At 47.2% G+C, this 25,697-nt stretch overlaps 1 protein-coding gene across 12 annotated transcripts in view; it reads right to left on the bottom strand.

The window, feature by feature from the left end:
* The window catches only part of RALGPS1 (Ral GEF with PH domain and SH3 binding motif 1), a 255,617-nt gene extending 238,115 nt beyond the window's left edge, over positions 1 to 17,502 (bottom strand). For 11 of the 12 annotated variants that reach the window (XM_034664533.1, XM_011221139.3, XM_034664535.1 and 8 more), the window contains exon 1: positions 17,409 to 17,487. The gene's annotated coding sequence lies outside the window, so the exon portion shown is untranslated. Of the gene's footprint in view, positions 1 to 17,408 lie in introns of all 12 variants that reach the window. The other variant, XM_034664532.1, reaches the window with a different exon arrangement.
* Positions 17,503 to 25,697: the final 8,195 nt, after the last annotated feature.

The raw sequence follows: 25,697 nt of genomic DNA, 5'->3' as shown, positions 1-25,697 counted from the left end.
GGATACAAAGAAGATAACTTCAGATACTGAGAAATATCTCAAAAAACTAAAATAGGGTGGAAGATAGTATTTGCCAGGTCATCACAGAAGGACACTCCAAGGATGTGAAATTTGAACTGAAAGCTTGGGAAGGAGTCAGTCCATAAAAACCACCGTGTGTTCTTTGCAGAGGGCACAGCAAGTGCAAAGACCCCAAGAAACACCTGAGCTTAGCAGACCTATGATGGAGGCAGATGAAACCACGCGAGCAGAAGGGAGGAGACAGCCAGGCTGGGGCCAGAGCATGAAGGGCCTTGCATGCCATGGGGAGTGTGTGTGTTTCGTCTGGAGTGCAGTGGGAACCCTCTGCTGTACCGGAGGACTTTGGGCAGAGGAGTGACAGGATCGATCTTAACTGTTTTTGAGGTCACTTTGGCTGCTGGGCATAGAACTGGATGAAGAGGGATGAAGTCGGAGTCTTGGAGGCAGCAGGGGTAAGAGAGGACGGAGGCATGGACTGCTGGCCACAGGGATGGGGGATGGATCTGGGAGGGGTTCTGGAATGAAATGGACAAGACCTGGTGATGGACCACATGTGAGGGGAGAAGAAAAGAGGGGAACCAAGGATGACTTCTAAGCTTGGGGCTGTCACTAGTGGGGAACAGCCACACGTCACTCAGCTGTTCATTCATTCACTTGTCGCCCATCCACTGAGCCCACTGGTAGACCAGTTCTGGGCATCCAGAGTCAAAAATGACACAACCCTGCCTTCCAGGGTCCTGCAGTGTAGTGGGGAGAACAGCCAGTAAGTAGATACCCAAGGGACACATGCTCTAACAGATCACAGGTTCACCCTGGGGATCAAAGAGGACATCACTGAGAAGAACCCTTGAGCCGGCTCTCAAAGGACCAAGTGGGAGTGTCTCAAGGAAAGGGCCAAGGAGGGTACCCTGAGCGAGTGTGGAAGCCCAGGGTGGGAAAGGCCTAATGACACGCCGGTGGCACCAGGAACACAAGGGAGCAGGCTCCCCTCCTCACCAGACCCCAGCCCGCATCCATCCTAACACATGGTGGTCAACAAGCTAGGCAGGGACCCCCAGAGAGTTTGTTTTAACGGATGGCCCTGACTGAAGCCACAGCCACAGCGTCTCATCTCCTGGTCACTCTCTCATCTGCTCAGCAAACCTGGCGAAACTTCCCAAGCCCTGCTCTGTGCAGAGGATTCAGACCAGTCCTTGGCCTCAAGGAGCTCACACACCATTATCTGCTCACCACTGTCATCACGACAATTTATTAGACACTCTACTCCAGGCTCTGGCTGGGGATCTCCATGCATTAAATTTTTTTTTTCTGGTGAGGAAATGGAGGTGCAAAGAGATCTGTAACTCGGGGACGCACTTTTACAGGCCTGCACCGACCATGGCCCCTGCTGGACAGGGGCAGTCTGGCAGGCAGACAAGAGCTCCAGCTTTTTCAGCTGGAGCCATTTGAATCTGAATCACACCAAAACCCCATCTTTCCATCCTCCTCCGGCTCTCTCACCTCTCACACACACACACACACACACACACACACACACACANAGCTGGAGCCATTTGAATCTGAATCACACCAAAACCCCATCTTTCCATCCTCCTCCAGCTCTCTCACCTCACACACACACACACACACACACACACACTCACGCACTGCTAATGCCTCCCTGGAAACCAAAACACTGCCGAAGAGCAAGCAATTCTCATGATGTAACTTCGCAAGAACGTGGCAATTGTATCAGGACCACAGAACAATCCCTCATCTCTTGTTTCTGTATGACAGACTCTGTTCTTGTGTGTGGGCTCCCGGAGAGGGGAGGAAAATCCCATATGCCATGTTGGTTTCCTTCCAAACTTTCAGCATCCTCCTTCAACGTCGCAGGTTCAGGAAACCAAGAAAATAACACGAGACAGTCTGGTGCAGACCACTGTTGAGAAGGCAGAATAACCACTTTTTCCTAAGCGTATGGAGGTTGTTTCAAAGAAAATACACACATCCAGGAATGTTCAATTACAAGAGAGTGATCTCTTCCAAATGTTTCAGACAAGCGTGGAAACAGATCTCGGGCCCTGCTGCAGAGCCCGCTTCCTCAGTGCGGACTGGGCTGTTCTCCGTAGACGTGGTGGAAGCTGGCTCCACCTTCGTGTGTCTTGAACAGAAGCCGTGACAAGACGAATAAGAAGGAAACAAAGAGGGTGGTGGGCAGAACAACCCCTCCATCACTTCAGGAGCAGTGTCTGTATGTCTGTCCACACACACACACACACACACACACAGACACACACACACACTTAGATGGGGATCTCATGGACCTGGAACATANGTAACCATCACTCTAGTGCTGGGCCACTGGCCAGCAGCTCCAGAAAGTCCCCCTGTGTGGGCTGGCAGGGCTGTTATCTCTACCTCCTCCTGACCCTCTCCAAACTGGCCAAACCTCTTTTCCTGGCAAGCAGCAGTGTCTGGCGGCTTTCAAAGAGAAGCCCGGCCACGTAAGCACATGTCAGACTTGAATGCCATCGCTCACTGCAGGGCTCCCTGCTGCCCCCACCCCGCACCCCGTCCCTTCCAAACCACCCACCAGATGTTCAACCTCCAACGTCCCACCTTCTCACTGAGGGGGGGAGAATGGGCTGGGGAGGCGCCACCATGGCTGTGCCTCTGTGGAGGAGAGAAAGCAGCAGAGCGTGGGAGAGAGGGCTGGCTTTAGGGATGGAGGTCCGCAGATCTCACTAAAAAGGGACAAAACTGAGTGAACCCAGAGAAAAGGACGAGGAGGGCATCCTCTTGGGGAAGGGAAGCACCTATATTTATGGAGCTAAGCTAAGCCCCACCAACAGGCAGCAATCCACAAATTCAGGTGACAGGCGCAGACTGAGTGCCCCCCCCAGTCCACGCAGGGTCTGCTGAAGCCAGGGAGGCAGAAGTGGACGAGGCCCATCCTCATTCTCAGAAACCTTAGTCCAGCCCAGGGGCACCTAACCTTTCCAAGGAGGAGGACTTCCTGAATTTCTTATACAAAAGTAATACAGATGCATGCTGAAATTGTAAAAACTGAATAAAAAGGTATAAAATAAAAGAGGAAAGTCTCCTCTCCCCACAACACCTAGTCTCTGTCCCAAAGGTCACACAGCATTTATGCACACATCCACACACGGAGATACAAGTAAATGCACAGATAGATATGTAAATTTATTTCAGAGTCTATCCTTTCAACGCTAAAAAAAAAAAAAAAATTAGTTCTATTTTTGGTATCTGTTGACTAAGAAAAAACCCTTGGTAACAAAAAGCTGTTATAAATCACCAACACGCTTAAATTAATCTGTGTTCTAATAATCACAGCATTACCAAATCCGCTTGAAACGCAGCAAGGTGTATTCACAGCACCCATTCTTCAGCCTGACAGAGCTTGGAGCACACGTGGATTTGGGGAGACCTTTCAGCAGCCTGGAGTTCAACACCCTCCAACCCCCGCCGGTTCCCAGCTGCAGGTGAAGGCCTGGTCGAAGCTAAGAAGAAGACAGCTCCAGAGCAACGTCTGGGGCAGGAGAGCAGAGAAATCAGGACCTGAATTCTCACCTACCACTGCGCCCTGGGCAAGCCGCTTGAGCTGACCAAGCTCCACCTTCCTCGCCTGTTAAACAGGGAGAATCGTGATACCCACCTCCCAGATTGTCGAAGGGGTCCCTAGGATGCTGTAGGCTAGGAGCAGCTGGTAAATGACACCTAGCACCCCTCACCAGCACGCTTGTCCCCTGGGGCGGGGCAGGTGCGGGCAGGGCAGGCACCGGCAGGGCTCCCTTAGCTAAGACCACAGGACATCACATTGAAGTTGAGGCACCAAGAGAAATGTGAGTGAAGAATATGCACTTGTCATAAAACCAGGGAAGGTTCTCAAAAGAAAACCAATCCTCTGGTTGGCTGGATAGCTTTCTAAGACCCCATGAAAAGGCCACTAGAGCTTCCCCATCCCTCACGCATGCACATACAATTACTCTTGAAACCAAAGGCTCCTNTTGGTTGGCTGGATAGCTTTCTAAGACCCTCTATGAAAAGGCCACTAGAGCTTCCCCATCCCTCACGCATGCACATACAATTACTCTTGAAACCAAAGGCTCCTCCTCCCTTCTGAAACAAGGCTGCAGAACACAGGCGGAGGGGAAACATCCCTACATGCAGCCACCAGCTGGTAGGCAAGGCCTGATTTCACCATAGCGGGGGAGGCCGACTTGAGGGAAACAAGAGGCCTAGGGATCCCTGTGGGTGAGGGCTTAAAGGGAGCATCGGGAAATGGGGATAAAGCAGAGAGCAAAAATGAGGGTGGTCTACCTGGGGCATACCAGACCCCCTCAACAGCCCTGGGGGCACCCTGGAAAGCTTTCTGCATATTTGGGATCATGGTATCCAGACAAGGGACCCAGTGCCCGCTCCCTCTCTCCGACTCTGCACAGCCCTCATCAGTCACCTACTTTATTTTCATTAAGGTCCCAGGAGCATACACTCTGGGGAGGGCAGGCAGTGCTGCCTGGAACTGGATGCATGGTGTCCACCTGGGCAGCCATCAGCAGAAACAACCCTCCCTGTGGAACACGCCCAGCCTCGCCACAGCCCCCAGGTCCAGACAATCCAGCCTCTGCTCAAGGGCAGCGCCCTCCTCATACACTCCCTGTCGCACCCCTACCTCATGGTTGGTTCTTGACACAAACAGAGGGATCCTTCTAAACTATCAACCAAACACTCACAGGACATACACTAGGAAGGGTGAACTCTCCCGTAGGTAGAGCATACCCAGCTGCATCCCAGATCTTTCTCCAGAAGGAAGCCAGAGAAATGCCCTGAATGATAAGAGAAGGCGCTCCATGTCCCAGGCAGTGGCTCATACAGAAGCAGGCAGCGGAAAGAGGAGAAAGAAGTCAGCCAGGGGCATCAGCGAGGGCAGCACCACTCAGGGCGGAGCTGAGGACAGCCTGGGGCTCTGACGCAGGGAGAGCCGGGCTCGCAAACGGGCAGAACAGGGAAGGCGGGAGATGGAGACTGGGGTTTTCTGGGAACTGGAGGTGACTCCTGAGTATGCTCTCAGGCTGCAAATTAGTAGCAGAGGGCAAAATATTAAAAATCCCAGAGAAAGGGGGGATGCCTGACAGCACATCTCAGAGAGGATGGTAAGGTGGGACCGTGGTAGCTGCTCCCCCTGCCCCCACAGGATGGGGGAGGATGGTGACCGCTACTCAGACCTTCTCTAGAGCAGGGAGGCCCTGGGGAGACTGGAGAGCCTGGCTGGCACAGGGGGCACCCATGCCAGGACACAGGGGCTCGGTGAAGCAAAAGCACAAGAACCAGACCGTCAGTCTCCTAGTGAGGACCTGATGCGACCCTCAGAACAGGGAGCTGTCCCAGGCCGTAGGACACCGATAAGGCCCCACAACTAGATGCAAGAAGGGATCCTAGACTGAGACAGGAACAGAAAAAGGACACCGGGAGGGAAACCGGTGGCATCTGAAAAAAGTCGACAGTCCAGCTCATAGCATCGCACCTGTATAAACTTAACTAAGTTAATCTGATAACTGGATTAAGCCTGTGTGCGCTGTTCACATGTAAGCTGCAGGAAGCGTACATGAAAATGCTGTGTACTACTGTGCAACTTTTCTGTGAGTCTCAACTGATTTCAAAATAAAAAGTTATATTTAAAAATTTAAATTTGCCCCCCCACAACACGCGCGCACACACACACGCGCACACACAAAGCATGCCTAACACTGGGCTCACTGTTTCCTATGCCAACCATTACCTGAGAGGTGCAGCTCGGGGGGGCTGAGGGTCAGGCATTTTACACTTGTTACCCGTGGGCCAAACATACCTTTTCTATGGTAGACAGAGGATGGGGCTGGAAGACAGTTTACTGTGAGGAGCAGGGGGTCCCCCTCCCCTTCCTAGTCCCTGTCAAGGGCAGAGGAATTACTGGTCTGACTGGTACCAGTCCAGGTCACTGACAGCCACGTCTGTTTGGAGCATTCCTAAGTACCCAAATGTCACACACCCGTCCAAGGCCCCTCTTCTCTCTGCCGCTGCCATGAGACCCGTGGGACTCGCACATGCACCCCTACATGTGCCTGCCTGGCCTGTTCCTGTATGCTGCTGGCCAGAGGAAGGTTAAGACCCCAGCACAGGTCAAGCTCCGGGGGCGGGGGAGGCCGCCCTGGGCGGGGAGCTCCTCACTTGCCTCAGTCAGCTTCGAGCAGAGAGCCCTGTGCCAGATACCATCAGCTGGTCATGGGGGTAATCTGATTCTTTGCTGCTCCTCCTTGTCATGAGGTCGAACTTTAGCCATATCAAGGTGAAGAACAGGTTGCCAGAACAGGACACCCACACCTCTTGGACCTTCCTGACAAACACCACTGCGTCCTGACTCATCACGCACAGCCTGGCACTTCCCAACTAAACGGGAAGGAAGCTGTCTGAGAGCAAGATGGGGTGGGTGAGGTCTGGCCAGAGAAGGGCAGGGAAAACCACCTGGGCAGCAGCACAAAGCCCAGGAGGAACAGGGGTGCACCCCAGGAGGTGGGAGAGGCAGGTGGAGAACATCATCCTTGGATCGAGGCCGTCTCCAAGTGCCATTCCACATTCCATGGGGAACACTGCAGCGGGCGGCGTGGGGTGGCGGTACCAAAGCGCACAGAGGAAATGGCATTTTCCCATCAGACCATATAAACAGATCTAAGTTCCAAGACAATGAACTGGGTCCACACACCTACCTTCCCCTCTCCAAACCTTGTTGAGATGAAAAAACAAGAAGAATAAGAAATCTGTTGCAGTGTTGAAATACAGGGAAGGATGACATCACCAAACCAGAAATTCAGAATTCCTAGAAGATTTGAGGCAAATGGAACTGGACTGAGGAGAAGCTCTGAGTGTTAGACATCTGGCCACAAAATCAACAGTCTCTCCCGTCCAAACAACACCCGGCTAGAAAATGCAGCGGCCTGAGAGCCTACTAACCAAACGTTACCCAGAGATAAACTTGAAAAGAAATGTACAGGAATCATTTGAAGCAAACTGTGATATTTTCCTAATGAAAAATAAGACAAATCAAAGGAGAGACGTTCCACTACTCTGAATAAAGAGACAATATTGTAAAGACATCAATTCTCCCCAAATGATCTTTAAATAAAATACAAGGTCACTCTAAATCCTAAGGGGATTCATTTTGGAATTTAACAAATTGATTTAAAGTTTCATCTGGAAGAATAATTTTTAAAAGCTATGAAGTTTTGAAAAAAAAAAGCAGTAGGATGAGAAGTGACCCGTCCTGCCAGGAAGCCACGGAGAGATGAACGGATTAGCAGGACGGAACACAGTCCAGATCACAGGGTCAAGTACATGTGAGACTTAATATCTGGTCAAGATAGCAATGCGGGGGCGCCTGGGTGGCTCAGTCGTTAAGCGTCTGCCTTTACTCAGGGCATGATCCTGGTGCTCTGGGATCGAGCCCCGCATCAGGCTCCTCCACTGGGAGCCTGCTTCTTCCTCTCCCACTCCCCCCTGCTTGTGTTCCCTCTCTCGCTGGCTGTCTCTCTCTGTCAAATAAATAAATAAAATCTTTAAGAAAAAAAAAAAAGATAGCAATGCGAATGGTGGGGAAGGACGGATCATGTAATAAATGTTGATGAAACAATCTACTATTCATTTGAGGGTAGAAGGATTTGTTTAAAATCTTACCCAGTATCTTAAGAAAAACAAATGAACACAGAGAAAGAGAGAGAGAGGCAAACCAAGAAACAGACTCTTAACTAGAGAAAACACACTTGACAGTTACCAGAGGGAAGGTGGGTAGGCGTGAACTAGTTGATGGACATGAAGGAGGGCACTTGGAAGAGGAACGGGTTTTGTATGTGTTGAATCACTAAATTGTACACCCAAAACTAATATTACGCTGTATGTTAACTAACTGGAATTTAAACAAAAACTTCAAAAAAAATAAAAATAAAAGTAAAAATAAAAAATCTTACCCAGTATCATATATAAGAATAATATTTTGATACAGATTTAACCAAATGTAAAATCCCCATAAAAATACCAGAGGAAACATTAATCATTACTTTTTAAATAACTTTGGGCTGAAGAAGTCCTCTCTAGGGTGATACAAAAGCCAGAAAAACAAAGGAAACCACTGGCAGATTTAACTACATTAAAAGTGAAAACTCTGTGTAAGAAAAAACATCACGAAAAAGATGTAAGACAATGAAAACACCAGGGAGAGGGTGTTTGAAACATCACATGAGAGAGGATGAAGCAAGATCCTTAGTATGTCAAGAATTCCCCCAAGAGCCCAGCTCAACTCTCGGCAGGCGTGCTGCCTCGGCCGGGGGCCTGTCCTCTATGCCCCAGCTTGTCACCTGCAAAGAGAGGCACTACCAGCAGCACATTTCTCATGGGTGTGAGGACTACACGAGATGCTGTTTTGTGAAGCACTTTGCCCAGAGTCTGAGCAAAGCAAGGAACTCATCAGATAGACAAGGCAAGAGTATGTTCCAGCAAGGTCACTGGCTGCACCACCACCTGCAAAGAAGGGAAGAAAACACTGGAAAACCTCATCAGTGTGTTTCAGTACGGGCAGCTGGGGCACATCCATTCAGGGGCCCTAAGCCGTGGTTTAAAATGACGAAATAGGGGCGCCTGGGTGGCACAGCGGTTAAGCGTCTGCCTTCGGCTCAGGGCGTGATCCCGGCATTCTGGGATCGAGCCCCACATCAGGCTCCTCTGCTATGAGCCTGCTTCTTCCTCTCCCTCTCCCCCTGCTTGTGTTCCCTCTCTCGCTGGCTGTCTCTATCTCTTTCGAATAAATAAAAATAAAATAAAATAAATAAAAAATAAAAAATAAAATGACGAGATAGATCAGTATCTACAGACAGACAAAGATGTCCACCAGTTCAGGACACAGCAACCGCTGCTAACTGATTGGCAAGTATGTCCTGAAAGTCTAGTATGTGTCAGGTACCATTCCAGGGGCTGGGCACAGAGCAGTGAAGAAAAAGCTGGAAGCCCCCCAGTACATTCTAGTGGCAGACAATAGAGAAAGCCTGCAGTGAAATACATGGAGTGTCGGCTGGTGGTACGAGAGGAAAAAAGTAAAGCAGGGCTAGGGGCTAGGCGGAGGGGGAAGAGGGGTGACAATTTTAAATGGGGAGGTCTGAGAAGTGCTGAGAAAGTGACATCTGGACATGTTTTCAAACATTTACGCACTAATGTGGACACACTCCACTAATAATACCACTGCCTCTGAAAGGTATACAGCACTTTCAGGACGCCTGGATGGCTCGATAAGTCAAGTTCTGCCTTCAGCTCAGGTCATGATCCCAGGGTCCTGGGATCGAGTCCTACATGGGGCTCCCTGCTCACCGGGAAGCCTGCTCTTCCCTCTGCCTGCTGCTCCCCCTGCGTGTGCTCTCTGACAAATAAATAAATAAAAGCCTTTTTAAAAAAAGTGTACGGCGCTTTCACTTTCTACTTTTTGTACACGTCAGTATTGTTTCTTTTAAAATTAGTGATAAAATAATGCTGTGAGCAACACAGCACTGGGGGGGGTGGGGAACTGAAAGGGAACTTCCCCAGACAAGCACTCCGGGATGGCTCACAGCCAGGTATTCCAGACTGAGGAGGGTGGAGTCGGTGCCTGGTGCTTTGGCACCACCTGGTGGCCATTTCCAACCACGTCAAGGAGAAAAGAGGCAAGGTGCAGAATTGTACAAAACGCCACCTGCCCTGTGGACAGGGACTGGAAGGAAAATGGGCAGCACAAATGCACCCTGATTTGTTGGGGTGACAGAGTCATGGTGAGATTTATTTAGCTTGGATTTTCTATCATAGTTTTATAATGTTTCATTCATTTATGTGTAACTTCAATGGAGCCGTCCTATGCAACAGCCAAACGTACTGGAGGGACAGAAGTGGAGAGAGGTGGGGTGGGTGGCACAGAGCCATAAAACCAGGCCATCTGCACATGTATCCCCAAGAAGGTTGGGGAATTCAGAGTGACCACCTCAGGTCACTCGATCTGTGGAAGAGGAGGGGTCTTCCCCAGTGGGAGTGCCTAAGGGACAAGGTCCCAAGAGTCTGGCTGGGATATGCAGCCACATACCTGCCCTCAACGAATCATCACTAACTGAGAATGTGCACAGACCACTAAACCAGTGCCTCTTCCCCAAAGCCCAGAGGAGACTGAGGGATAACCCCCAGGTGATGGGGAGGTGACACTGATCACACTGAGGACTCCGCCTGGGACACTTATCCCTTCTCCACCCTCCTGGTCCTCAGTCTATGGAGAGCCCCTCCACTGAGTGCCCTGCACTTAGCCCGCCCAGCACCTGTCACCCTGACAGGGAGTCGCTGCTTTCCCTGGGCATCTCCCCGCTCAGCCATGAGCTCTGTAAGGTGAGTCACAGCTATCTCATTCACCGCCAGAGACAACACCTGCAAGTCCACTGCCCTGGGTCTGAACGCAGCTCTGCCACCTACCACCTCTGTGACAGCGGGCAAGTGCCGCTCTAAGCTTCAGTTCTCCCCCTTACCCACCTCGTGTGGCTATTGTGAGAACTAGCAGCACCAGCTTGCACTCAGGAGTGCTGGGGGGTGCCAGGCGCTCGTCTCAGGGCTCTGCAGGTCCTAAGTCCCTGAGCTGAGGAGTCTCCGTGGGGTAAGTGTTGTTACAGTGTCCGGCATAGGAAGTTCTCAGTTATTTGAGCCTCAGTTCCCAGCACAGTACCCAGCAGTCGGCTGTGTTCTCAATAAAAACGGATTAACTACTCCCCCAACCTACCGTGGAAAGGGGCAAGATGAGAGCTAGACTGTGACGCTTAAGTCACCCCAACAGCACCACCAGCCCCCAAAAAGGTTCAAGGACTGCACAAAAGGACTTCAAGGAGACAGGCCCTCCTGGGGTACAAGCACCCCTGCAGCACTGGGGAGGATGGGGGAAGGAAGGAGAAGTAGTACGAATACTTGGGGCTGATGCCGGAGGTGGGGTGGAGTGGGGGACAGCAACACTCTGGCCTCAGGCTCAGCTCAGGCAGGACCCAGGTGGAAGCCACCTCCTGGGAGCAGCTTCAGCTAAAAGCAGTAATGGCCCCATCTGAACATCGCGTCCTATCCTTACTGTCCTTGCTCTCCATGTGCTTCCTTCTGATTCCTTGCATTCCAACCCGCTCTCAAGTGGTCAAGGCTGTGGTCCCCACAGGGGAAGGAAAGAGGGGGCTGAGAGGTACCAAACCCATTGAGAACCACAGGCCCTGCCCGCAGGGGAGCACCTTCTGTGTGGGGAGTGCGTAGTCTCTGCCAGCCCCCTGGAAGTGGCAGCCAGCCACTGAAGGAGCCACTGAAGGAGAGATGCGCAGACAAGAACAGGTGCCAAAATGTTTCTGGAGCTCACCAGCGGCCGCGCCTATCCTGCTGTCTCTCACAGCCAGGTGTAAACAGGGGCCATGAAAGCATCCTCCTCCCTCCTCTCCTTCTGGCTCCTTCCTGCTCTCCTTCCCAGTCTCATTTTAGATGTTACTTCTTCCGGGAACCCTTCTGTGACCCCCGTTATGTCTTTCTCCTACAGGCCTTTAGAGCACCCAGACTTCTCTCCCATGGCACTCATCACGGTTGTCCTGAATCATGTGTTCGTCTTCCTCCCTGGACCAACACTCAGCTGCCTCTCCAAGACATCCAGTAAGAGGGTCATGCAAGCTGCAACAGGAGCCGGTCCATGGCTTCCATGGCTCACAAACCCTTTCCGAGCACCTTTGTGCTGTTGTCTATTTATGTTTAGGCTCCAGAACGAGATGCTCAAAAGTCAGAAGGTGCCAGATGTTACAACTGATGGCCTGAACCTTCAGCTTACAGAAAGGAAAACTCAAGTCTCCTTGCTTAAACAGTGACATTTATAAAGACAGCCTCAAAAGAAAAGACGAAAAGGAAGGTACAGTTACTTATCTGAGTTGTTTCTTGATATTTAATTTTTTTTTAATTATACTTTATTGGACTTCCTGTTTAAACTACAAAAGCAACAGATCCGTGTTGCTATAAGCCAAACCCAATAGGATGTACAAATAAAAGCCATCAACCCACCCTCCCCCTATCGCTCTCCCCATTCCAGCCACCAAAGGTGATCGCAAGCTGCAAGGTGTATTCCTCCAAGTCTTTCCGCCAAGCAACAAAAATACACGTAACCAAGTGGGACTCATACCAGAAACCAAGGTCATACCCTCAAATGCTGTGGGGCCCAGGCAGATCATGTCACTGGTGAAGCTGTAGGAATAAAAGAGTAAGGACACACGGGGCCTGTTGCTAACTACACGACTTAGAGCTTTCCATTTTGAACATTTGTAAAGCACTGAATTGGCCAGCAAAGCAACCAAGAGGGAGATTAGACAGTGCTCCTTGGGCTGGGGAGCAGAGTTGATAAAAGTTCAGATTTTGGAGCCCTAGTCACGTCCTGGGCCCAGCGTCTACTGGCTGGGTGACCACAAGAAAGTTATTTAGGCTCTGTGCTTCAAGTTCCTCCTCCGAAAATAGGTGATCCAATGGTACCTACCTTGTGACTTCATTGTGAGAAGAGAGTCAGTTCGCTGTGTGAAGCACTTAACACTGTGCCCAGAACACAGAATTCTCTGCCACCACGGGCCACCAGTTTGCACCCCCTGCTGGAGACGTCATCATACAATTTATCTTTGAACCNTCTCTGCCACCACGGGCCACCAGTTTGCACCCCCTGCTGGAGACGTCATCATACAATTTATCTTTGAACCTACCACGGGTTGCGGCCTTCTCCCAGGTCAGAAAGGAGAAAGCCGGCTCCTTTATAATCACTGCCTTCTGCATCGCTGACAGCTGCTCCCATTCCTCCCACCTTTTTGCCACTATGAACAGCGGTGCAGGAAACAGCTTTTGCCGGTTTTTTTTGCATTGCTTTTGCACTGGTGCTTTATTTCTACAGGACAGACTCCTAGAAGTATACTGACGGGTTTCCAGATTAGGGGTATTTTAATATTAGATATTTGCAGATTATGTTCCCCAAAATTTAGAACAACTCATACACCTACCAGCAATGTAAGAGAGGACCCACTTCCCCATTTACTGGCTACGGCTGGTTTTATCAATCTTTCTAACTTTTTGCCAATTAAAAAGGTAAAAAAAAGGGGGAATGGGATAGACTGGTGATGGGTAGTAAGGAGGGCACGTATTGCATGGTGCACTGGGTGTTATACGCAACTAATGAAGCATCAAACTTTACATCGGAATCTGGGGATGTACTGTATGGTGATTAACATAATATAATAAAATTAAATTAAATTTTAAAAAAAGGAAAAAAAATCTAAAAAAAAAAAAAGGTAAAAAAAACTCGTTCTAATTCACATTCTGCTAGTGATTATCTTCTGAGGCAGAGAGCTCAACTTCTTTCCTTCTCCCTTTCTTCNAATCTTAAAAAAAAAAAAGGTAAAAAAACTCATTCTAATTCACATTCTGCTAGTGATTATCTTCTGAGGCAGAGAGCTCAACTTCTTTCCTTCTCCCTTTCTTCTTTACCACAAGAACNCTTTAGCAACAAGAACGCCTGTTTTTAGCTAAGCACACCCTATGCTTCCTTGCAGCTCAGTGTGGCTAAGCTCTGCTCAATGAGGTGTAAATGTTAGTGCTGTGTGCGACTTTTGAGAAGTGTCTGGAAGGGAGAGGGCATACCCTTTCCCCCCACTCCCTGTCTCCTTCTGGCTTGTGGAATGCAGATGTGATGACTGGAGCTCAGCAACCATCTTGAATCAGAAAGCAATCAGCTATGGATAGAAGAGCAGCAAGACATATAAGGAACCTGGGTCTGGGATGACTTTGATTCCACCATTACCAGCCCTACACTGCCCAGCTCTCTACTTTTTCATGAGATGAAAACATATAAACCCTTATTAAGCCATTGTTATGCAGGGGCTATCCACTATATGCAACCAAATCTTGTCCTAATATGCCTTCTGATCCCCAAAAGTCAAAACTGAACATTTTTCCTTCCAGAACACAAGTAAACAACTATGCCTCTATGTTTCATTTGTTCTGTTTATTTAAGTGTCCTCAAAGTGGACCGCTTACTTCCCCACTCTCGGCCCTTCTCCGAAAGCCTTAGGTTTTGCAAAGGTGGTTTAGAATTTTTATTTTCAGCCTATTATGTTTTCCCACACAGTTCTCCTGTAGCTTAAAAATTAAGAACTCAACACAACAAAAACCACCTCGCAGCAGCACTAGCCCCTGAAATTAAAGCATATGTACTGACAGGTATACTGCTTCCTGCGCTCCTGCCCGTCTCATCATCCCTGCCCTGCTTTCACTGTCCTTCCACTGGACAGCTTGACCGGGCACTTTCTCAGCTACACTGAATAGATACTGTATGTTTTACGCCGTCTAGTGTCTGAAACCCCCTTCTGCTGCACTAACCCGTGAGTGGCATCTACGACCAGGTATACAGAAGGCCGCGGCCCCCCTCCCGTGAACAGTCTGCAGACACCAGTCCACTGCCTTCCCGCCTCCAGGGTTGAACGTGGGAAGCCCAATGACAGTCTAATTCTCTTTCCTTTCAAAACCTCCTCTTTCTTCTTACAAAGTTTTAAGATTTTTCTCTTTTTTCTTGGAGTTTAGGAATTTTACTAGAAAACAGGCTAAGCGTTGGCTTCATTGTGAGCTGGAGGAATCCACTGAATCTGAAGAATCATGTCTTTCTACAGTTCACTGAAATGTCCCTCTACTGCTTTTCTATTATTCCTCCATCTGTTCCTTTCTCTCCTTCTAGAACTTCTATTACCCCCACGCCGGGTCTCCTGGATAAGTCCTCTCCGTGTCTCACACGTTCATTCATTATTTCCATCTCTTTATATTATTGCTCTGGGTTGTGAGGCATTTCTTCTCTTTGTCCTTCCAAACCACTAATTTCAACTCTTCTATTGATCTTTGAATTCAAAAACCATGTTTTTTTAGTTCCAGAAAGTGTCTGGTACACTTCCATCTCATCCCGCTGCAAGTTCCTTCCTTGTGAATTCAAGTTCTTGAGTGTCCTCTCCATTCATCCTGCCTCAAAGAAGCTACTGCTCCAAGTGTGAAGCTTGGCTTCACTCTTTTCTACGACTGAGTCCCTGAAACCGTGTTGTCATTTCTCTTTGCCTGTTGGAGGACACAGTGTACCCTGTTCATGCAGCAGTAGCAAGCCTGGGGCTGGGACAACCTGAGACCCCTTGTGCAAGAGAGCTCAAGTGAAAGACGCTGGTGAACTGGGATCTTCCTGCTGAAAAGTAGGAAGGAGAGCCTCTGCCCTTGGGTCTCCACTCTGGCGATGACGGGAGAGAGGAGTCCTCTCCCGCCTGCAGAGGCTGGGAGCAATCCTGCCCAGACCCCCCCATGAACCGCAAGTGGGCAGCCACAGCCCTTCTCCTGAAATCCAGTTCTTTTTTTTTGTTTTTGTCCTTTTTCTTTTAATTTTTTTTATTTTTTAAATTTATTTTTAAGTAATCTCTACACTCAGCATGAGGCTCAAGCTCATGACTCCTAGATCAAGAGTCGCACGCTCTTCCGACTGAGCCGGCCAGGCACCTCATCCTGGAATCCAGTTCTGATAGGACCCAAAAGCACAGACAGTGGAGAAGAGCTCCATTTCTAGAACAAGACTGACCTTGAGTCCAATCTCAGCTCTGCCACCAACTTGCTGTGTGACTTCAGGGAAATCACTTCTGAGTCTGTTTTGTCATATGCTCCTACTTCTAAACCAGCAGTTGTCTCCAGCATCCTCCTTAGGGGAACCAATCCCACCAAGCAGGTAAGCTTCAGGGAAAGTGCTTCTAAGCACTATATGTAGTTAATCGTGTAACAGCAAGCAAAAGTGAGTCCCCAGGAGGAAAGCAACAGAAACTTCACCTTCTGCTTCTTTTGTGATAATGGGTTGACAGAAGGATAAGGCCACCAGAAGAATCTGAAAAATACTGTAATATTTTAGCTTTTAACATTTTTGTGACTGCTCCTACCTGAACAGAATCTCTCAGGATTCTCTTAGGCAAACACTCTCTGCCACCCCCCCTTTTATTCTTTTATGTTGTCTCAAGACCTGAGGCCCATGGCCACAAAGGGGATGGATGCTGAGAGCCATAAAAGAGTCCATGCTGGTTTCAGCCTAGTAACATCTATTGAGCACCTACTGTGTGTAAGGTACTGAGCAAGGTACTGCGTGAGACACAATAAAGAGCAAGACACAACCCCTGCCTTAAAAGAGCATTAAGTCCAGTCAAGGAGGTAAGATAGGAGGTACGGGTGCATCACAAAAGCACGATGCAATGCAGAATGCAGCCAGGGCCGTGAGGAAATAAAAACATGTGTCACAAGGGTTTAAAAGGATGGAAAACAGGGCGCCTGGGTGGCTCAGTTGGTTAAGCGTCTGCCTTCGGCTCAGGTCATGATCTCAGAGTCCAGGTCGAGCCCCACATCGGTCTCCCTGCTCAGCAGGGAGTCTGCTTCTCCCTCCCTCTGCCTCTTCCCTGGCTTGCGCACATGTTCTCTCTCTCACTCTCTCTTTCTCACTCTCTCTCTCAAATAAATAAAATCTTTTAATAAAAAAAATAAAAATAATGAAATGAAATGAAATGAAATGAAATGAAATGAAATGAAATGAAATGAAATGAGCTTCAGCAGCCGGGGAATGCAGAAAAACCTTCCCAGAAGAGGTGCCAGGTTAGGATGGGCAGACTCTCAGGGAGCAAGAATGGGGGCTGGTAGGGGAAAAGGGTGGCAGGGGGTTGACCTGTAGAGTGAAGTCTCTTGAAGACAATGACCACATCTTATCTGGCCTTCATCCTTCCTCCCACAGCCAAGCACCTCACACAAGAGCTGGCCCTTCTGATGAAGGGAGGGTCTGAGGCAAGGACAGCTGGAAGTGGTGGGTAGCTGAGCTGGAAAGAGAGGACAGGGGTCTGTGGGGAGAGATGGAGACCTGACTGATGCTGAGAGAAAGGAGGTCACCCCAGCTTGGGGAGTCAGACACAGAACGTCTGTCTTCTGACCACTGGAAGCAAAGGGGTGACAGCACGACAGGGCAGCAACACAAGGTTCTGCACAAAGAGGAGGCAGAGGAAGAAAGGGAAAGCCCTCAATATAAGAACGAACAGAGAAAACCTCAGAGTTTAATCTAGCAAAGGAGCCCCTAAAACACCCTGGGCACACATGGCCAAAGCTGCCTGATGCCCCGAACGCCGCCCTGCAGCTCCTTGGCCCCGCAGACGTTTCTCTGGCTGCAACCCCACCCGACCACCGGTCCTGGTGTGCGCCTTCCGGCCCCTGTCCATCACGGCCGTACGCTCAAGAAGGCACATTTCACTAAGGTCCATACACCAACTTACCAGGAATACATGATGGGTTTCATAATCCCAATCCAATAGGATATACCATCCCAGCACGTCTCTTTCCAAAAAGAAGCCGCTGTAAAAGTAGGAGGAATAACTCCATTGACATTGATGTTCCAATACGGTAAGACTTGTTTTTAAAGCTCAGCAAGGTCAGACCAACTTTAGCGTTCTAAGATCTGATTTCAACCTGTCCTTTGAAATGTCAAATACTTTTCCCATAGATCAATATTTGATATCACCATTAGCCTACCAGGGCGCAAAGCCTGTCCTAACTGTATCAAAGTCAACTTAAACTTCTTCAGTCACTATTCTCCTTTCCCACCATGCTCTGGATACATGCTGTGGTAAGTACACAAGGATTTGCCTGGGGAATCAATCCCAAAGAAAGCATTGGCTCCATGGGAAAATACATTCTGGCAGGCCCAAAATACAAGCCATGGCCTCAGGCACTACCCAGCAGGAAAGGAACTCAGGAGTGCCCAGAAACAAACACCCCTGCCCTCAGAGCACGGGGCTGTTGAAAAGAGAGTGTGTGACAAGGGAGGGAGTGCCTGGCATGCCCCGACTCGTTGGCAACCCGCTGACACAGACGAGCATCCCACACAGGGTGCCTGCAAGGGCCTCCCATCGCTGGTTTCTGTCCTCCAAAGCACCCCCTCTCTCCACACCTCCACACCTCACTCCACACCCAGGTGGGTGACTATACCACCTCCTTCACTGAGGAAAGGTGACTTCAGCTCTCTTGGGCCCCTCCTTCAACCTAAATGTTTCCGCATCTTCTCATGGTCCTCTGCTCCCACCTCTCAGAGAGGCAGCTAGCTGCCTGAGACCCAGGGACAACCACTGGCCTGGGCTAGGGGCTCAGCACCTCCCTTCCTGGCAACCCCAATCTCTTCCCTCTCTTGGTCCTACCCTCTATCTGAAAACACCTGCAGTTCTCCCCAGTCTTCAACAGAGCTCTCTGACCCTTGAGCTCCAGGCTGCTTCCCATTGGACACTCTGGCCTCCTTAGTACCGCACTATCTCACTACCACCCACTTGGTAACACTCTACCTGACCAGGGGTGCTGCTCCCTCCCAGGCCACCAAGACCTCCCAGTTTGCTCCCAGTGGCCTCAGGCTCTCCCACCTCTTGGTAACTTTTGAAATAGTTCACTAGGCCCTCTTTCTGGAAACTCAGCTCTCAGCCCCTAATAATGACTTTGTCGCTCTGTCTCCTCCCATCCCCTTAGTCTCTCTGGCCTCCTCCACTGGCTCCTTTCTTCTGCTGGCCCCTTGCTTTTGTCCTCTCACCTTTCAGAGCTCCTCTGCAGCCCTTGCCCCTGGAGGCCTAACCCCTACTTCCCTCTCCAGCTTCACCACCTCCTGTGTCTCACACTTTATGCTCCAGCAACAAGGAAACCAACCCATACACAGAACACCCACTGAACTGCTTGAGGCTCACCCACTCACCCACCTGTTTCCCACCTGCTTCCCGCAGCCAGGCTCTGCTCAGCCTGCCCCCTTGGTATGACCCTGAGCCACAGCTCACCAGATTTCCTGATCCTTCACTACCAACAGCTGAGAAATATTAAGCCAACACCTCTAAAATACATATGCTTATTTGTAAATTAAATAATCATTTTAATGTACCAACATGTTACATACATTATAAAACAAGGGATCATAGCAATAAAGATGAAATAAGTTAAAATAATTATTTTATATTATTCATCAATACAAAAACTTTCATTCTCATTGTTTTAATAAGAACATGTGACTCATATGCTTCCTTTTTTCAGTGTTTTTTCAAGATTTTATTTATTTATTTGAGAGAGAGAGTGAAAGAGAGAGCATGAGCTGGGAGAGGGACCAAGGAAGAGGGAGAAGCAGGCTTCCCAATAAGCAGAGAGCCCTACCCAGGCCCTGAAACCATGACCTGAGCCAAAGGCAGATGCTTAACCGCCTGAGCCACCCAGGCACCCCTTTTTCAGTGTTTTAAATACACTTTTTACAGGGGCACCTGGCTGGCTCAGTCGGTAGGGCATGTGACTTGATCTCAGGGTCCTGAGTTCAAGCTCCACACTGGGCGTGGGGCCTACTTAAATACACTTTTTACAGATGTGCAGTATACATACAGAAAAGTGCACACAATGTAAGTGCACAGGTCAACGAACTCTCAGAGTGAACACACCCATGTAACCAGCAGCCAGATGGAGAGACAGAACATCACCAGCCCCGCCCCCCAGAAACCCACCGCACCCCCTTCTATCACTACCTGCCCCCAGAGGGGTAGCCACTATTCTGATTTCTAACAGCACAATTTAGTTCTTTTTAAACCTTATATGAATGGGATCACACAGTTTATAATTTCTGTGTCTGAATGAACACTGCATCTGCTAAATTCATCCTGATTTTTCATTGAATTGTTGTTATTCGTTAACTCTTAACTGACTACAGCTGTCCACTGTGGGAGTTTACCACATGTATCTGTCCATTCTACTGCTGATGGACACTGGGATTTTCCAGTCTGGGCTAGGACAGATGGTGCTGCTCTACACATTCTTGAGCATGACATTTGGTACACATTTGTATGCCTTTCTGTAGGGCCGACACCTTGCAGTGAAACTGCTAGGTCATAGGGTATGTGTATGTTCAACTTCAGTAGATGATAATTTTCCAAAGTGGCTAACGCAGTTTACACTCCCACCAGCAGGGCGCGGGAGTTCTGGCTGCTCCACATCCTCCCAGCACGTGATATGGTTTTGTTTCCGTTTCTCATTTTAACCATCCTGGCAGATAAGATCTCACAAAGTAAGTATTACAGTTCCTTGTAAAGATGAGGAGAGTGAAATTAAGTGCCTCTCTCACGCTCACAAACCTAAGGGGAGTCAGAGCAGGACCTCAGGTCTCTGGAGTTCCCATTTGGAGAGAAATACTGTTTGCAACATAAACAACATAACAAAAGGCTACAGCACTAACAGGAGAACATGCTTGTGGACTATGCCCATCCTAACACTCAACTCATGACAGGAAAAGCAGCATAAAATGGTCTATCAATCCGACTTAGAGACAGACACATAGAAAAAGTCTGGACAGATATACCCCAAGTATTAATAAGATGATGGTTGATAAAAAAGAATAAAATCTTGCCATTTGCAACAACATGGGTGGACACAGAGGGTATTATTATGCTAAGTGATAGAAGTCAGAGAAAGAGAAATACTGTATGATTTCACTTAAATGCAGAATCTTAAAACAAAACAAAACAAAAAACCCCGACTCCTAAATACAAAGAACAAACCGGTGGTTGCCAGACCAGAGGTGGGGACGGGGACACGGGTGAAAGAGGTGAAGGGGATCAAGAGGTTCAAACTTCCAGTTATAAAGTAAGTCAACACCAAAATAAAAAGCATTTGTACAGCAAAGGAATCCATCAACAAAACAAAAGGCAACCCAGTGAACAGGAGAAGACAGTTGCAAATGACATATCCAATAAGGGTTAATATCCAAAGTATATAAAGAACTTATATACCTCAACACCAAAAACACCTCAAATAATCAGATTTAAAAATAGGCAAGGGATCTGAACTGGTATCTTTCTAAAGAAAGATATACAAATGGCCAACAGACACACAAGAAGATGCTCCACATCACTCAGCATCAGGGAAATATGAACCAAAACCACAATGAGCTATGACCTCACACCTGTCAGAAGGGCTAGTATCAAAAAGACAAGTGTTGGCAAGGATGTGGAGAAAAGGGAGCCCTCATGCACTGCCTATAGGAATGTAAATTGGTGCACCCACTGCAGAAAACACTTGTGGAGATTCCTCAAACAATTAAAAATAGAATACCATATGATCCAGTAATTCTACTACTGGGTATTTACCCAAAGGAAACAAAAACACTAATTGAGAAAGATATATACACCTGTATGTTTGTTACAGCATTATTTACAATAGCCAAGATATGGAAGCAGCCCAAGTGTCCACTGATAGATGAATGGATAGAGAAAATATGGCACACATATATACAAAAAGAGAAAGGACCCAAATAAATAAAATCATGAATAAAAAAGGAGAGATCACAACAAACACCAAAGAAATACAATTATAAGAACATATTAGGAGCAACTATATTCCAACAAAATAGGCAATCTGAAAGAAATGAGTCCATTCCTAGACACGTATAAACTACCAAAACTGAAGCAGGAAGAAATAGAAAACCTGAACAGATGCGTAACCAGCAAGGAAACTGAAGCAGTATTCAAAAATCTCCCAACAAACAAGAGTCCAGGGCCAGATGGCTTCCCAGGGGAATTTTACAAAGCATTTAAAGAAGAATTAATACCTGTTCTTCTGAAGCTGTTTCAAAAAACTGAAATGGAAGGAAAACTTCCAAACTCATTTTATGAGGCCAGCATTACCTCGATCCCAAAACCAGATAGAAAGCCAACCAAAAAGGAGAATTACCGACCAATATCCCTGATGAACATGGATGCCAAAATTCTCACCAAAATACTAGCCAATAGGACCCAACAGTACATTAAAAGGATTATTCACCACAACTAAGTGGGATTTATTCCTGTGCTGCAACAGTGTTTCAACATCCATGAATCAATCTGTATGATACACTACATAAATTCAAAAAAGGACAAGAACCATATGATCCTCTCAATAGATGCAGAAAAAGCATTTGACAAAGTACAGCATCCTTTCTTGATTAAAACTCTTCACTGTGTAGTGATAGAGGGAACATACCTCAATATCATAAATGCCATTTTTGAAAAGCCCACAGTGAATATCATTCTCAATGGGGAAAAACTGAGAGCTTTTCCACTAAGGTCAGGAACACGGCAGAGATTGTCCACTATTACCACTGCTATTCAATAGAGTACTAGAAGTCCTAGCCTCAGCAATCAGACAACAAAAAGAAATAAAAGGCATCTGAATTGGTAAAGAAAAAGCCAAACTCACTCTGCAGATGTCATGATACTTTTTGTGGAAAACCCAAAAGACTCCACCCCAAAATTGCTAGAACTCATACAGGAATTCAGCAACATGGCAGGATATAAAATCAACACACAGAAATCAGTTGCATTTCTGTACACTAACAATGAGACAGAAGAAAGAGAAATTAGGAAGTAGATCCCATTTACAACTGCACCCACAACCATAAGATACCTAAGAATAAACCTAACTAAAGAGACAAAGAATCTGTACTCAGAAAACTATAGAAAGCTCCTGAAAGAAACTGAAGAAGACACAAAGAAATGGAAAAACAGGGGAGCCTATGTGGCTTAGTCGGTTAAGCGGCTGCCTTCAGCTCGAGTCATGATCCCGGGGTCCTGAGATTGAGCCCCACATCAGGCTCCCTGCTCAGCAGGGAGTCTGCTTCTCCCTCTCCCTCTGTCCCTCCTCCTGCTCATTCTCTCACTCTCTCTCTCTCAAATAGAGAAATAAAATCTTTAAAAAAAAAAGAAAGAAATGGAAAAACATTCCACGCTCATGGATTGAAAGAACAAATATTGTTAAAACGTCTATGCTACCTAGACCAATCTACACATTCAAAGCAATCCCTATCAAAATACCACCAACTTTTTTCACAGAGCTGGAACAAATAATCCTAAAATTTGTATGGAACCAGAAAAGGCCCTGAATAGCCAAAGGGATGTTGAAAAAGAAAACCAAAGCTGGTGGCATCGCAATTGCAGACTTCAAGCTCTATCACAAAGCTACAATCATCAAGACCATATGGTACTGGCACAAAAACAGACACATAGATCAGTGGAACACAATAGAGAATCCAGAAATGGACCCTCAACTCTACAGTCAACTAATCTTTGACAAAGCAGGAAAGAATATCCAGTGCAAAAAGGACAATCTCTTCAACAAATGGTGTTGGGAAAACTGGACAGCCACATGCAGAAGAATGAAACTGGATCATTTCCCTACACCATACACAAAAATAGACTCAAAATGGGTGAAAGACTTAAATATGAGACAGGAATCCATTAAAATCCTAAAGGAGAACACAGGCAGCAAACTCTGTGACCTCGGCCACAGCAACTTCTTGCTAGAGACATCTCCAAAGGCAAAGGAAACAAAGGCAAAAATGAACTACTGGGACTTCATCAAGATAAAAAGTTTTTGCACAACAAAGGAAACAGTCGACAAAACCAAAAGATACCCGACAGAATGGAAGGAGATATTTGCTAATGACATATCAGATAAAGGGCTACTACCCAAAATCTATAAAGAACTTATCAAACTCAACGTCCAAAGAACAAATAATCTAATCAAGAAATGGGCAGAAGACATGAATAGACATTTCTCCAAAGAAGACATACAAATGGCCAAAAGACACATGAAAAAATGCTCAACAGTGCTCAGCATCAGGGAAACACAAACCAAAACCACAATAAGATACCACCTCACACCAGTCAGAACGGCTAAAATTAACCACTCAGGAAATGACAGATGTTGGCGAGGATGTGGAGAAAGGGGAACCCTCTTACACCATTGGTGAGAATGCAGACTGGTCCAGCCACTCTGGAAAACAGCATGGAGGTTCCTCAAAAAACTGAAAATAGAACTACCCTATGACCCAGCAACTGTACTACTAGGGATTTACCCCAAAGATACAAATGTAGTGATCCGAAGGGGCACCTGCACCCCAATGTTTAGAGAAGCAATGTCCACAAAGCCAAACTATGGAAAGAACCCAGATGTCCACCAACAGATGAGTAGATAAAGAAGATGTGGTGTATACACACACACGCGCGCGCATGCACACACACATGCGCACACACACACACACGCTGGAATATTACTCAGCCATCAAAAAATGAAATCTTGCCATTTGCAACGATGTGGATGGAACTAGAGGGTATCACGCACACACACGTGCACACACACACACTGGAATATTACTCAGCCATCAAAAAATGAAATCTTGCCATTTGCAACGATGTGGATGGAACTAGAGGGTATTATGCTAAGTGGAATAAGTCAATCAGAGAAAGACAATTATCATATGATCTCACTCATATGTGGAATTTAAGAAACAAAACAGAGGATCACAGGGGAAGAGAGGAAAAAATAAAACAAGAAACCAGAGAGGGAGACAAACCATAAAGAGACTCTTAATCACAGGAAACAAACTGAGGGTTGCTAGAGGGGAGGGAGGTAGGGGGATGGGGTAACTGGGTGATAGACATTAAGGAGGGCACATGACGTAATGAGCACTGGGTGTTGTCTAAGACTGATGAATCAATGACCTCTACCTCTGAAACCAATAATACGTTATACATCAATTAACTGAACTTAAATTTTTTAAGGGGTAAAAAGAATATAATAAAAAATGAAAATATAAGGAAAAGAACTATTTTTTTAATTGAGGCATAATCACATACCATAAAACTGACCCTTTTAAACTGTAGAACTCAGCAGGTTTTAGCATATTCACTAAGTTGTATGATCACCCCCACTATCTAATTCCAGAACATTTTCATCAGCCCCAAAAGAAACCCTATACCCATTCCATCATCTCCCTGGCAGCCACTAATCTACTGTCTCTATGGATTTGCTTCTTCTAGACATTTCATAAAAACAGAATCATGCAGTATGTGGCCTTCCGTGTCTGGTTTTTCTAGAATGTTTCAAGGTTCATCCATGTTGTAGTATGAATCAGTACTTCATTCTTTTTATAGCTAAATAATACTCCATTGTATGGATGTACCACATTCTGTTTATCCATTCATCAACTGATGGATATTTGGGTTGTTTCCACTTTTGGGTAGTATGAATAACACTACTATTGCTATGAACATGCCTGAACAAGTTTTAGTGTAAGCATCTGTTTTCAACTCTCTTGGGTACACACCTAGCAATGGAATTATTAAGTCACAAGATAACTTGATGTTTAATTTTTTGAGAAACTGCCAAATTGTTTTCCAAAGAATCTACACCATTTTTCATTTACATCAGCAATATGCCCTCCTACAGAATGAAGGTGCCAGGGGTGCCTGGGTGGCTCAGTCAATTAAGCATCTGCCTTTGGCTCAGGTCATGATCCCGGGGTCCTGGGATCAAGCTCTGCACTGGGCTCCCTGCTCAGCGGGGAGTCTGTTTCTCCCTCTCCCTTTGCCCCTCCCCACTATTCATGCGCTCGTACTCTCTCTCTCAAATACATAAATAAAATCTTAAAAAAAAAAAAAAGAAAATGAAGGTGCCAAGCAAACCTCTCCAGGGCAGTTCAAAAAGATGATGCCCAGAGGAGTCACCACCAAAGTGGCCCCAGG

The sequence above is a fragment of the Ailuropoda melanoleuca genome, chromosome 7 (genome assembly GCF_002007445.2).
Source record: "Ailuropoda melanoleuca isolate Jingjing chromosome 7, ASM200744v2, whole genome shotgun sequence".
In the NCBI taxonomy this organism is placed as follows: domain Eukaryota; kingdom Metazoa; phylum Chordata; class Mammalia; order Carnivora; family Ursidae; genus Ailuropoda; species Ailuropoda melanoleuca.
Note: the sequence above shows the minus strand (reverse complement) of the source record. Positions and strands in the feature narration are given on the sequence as shown.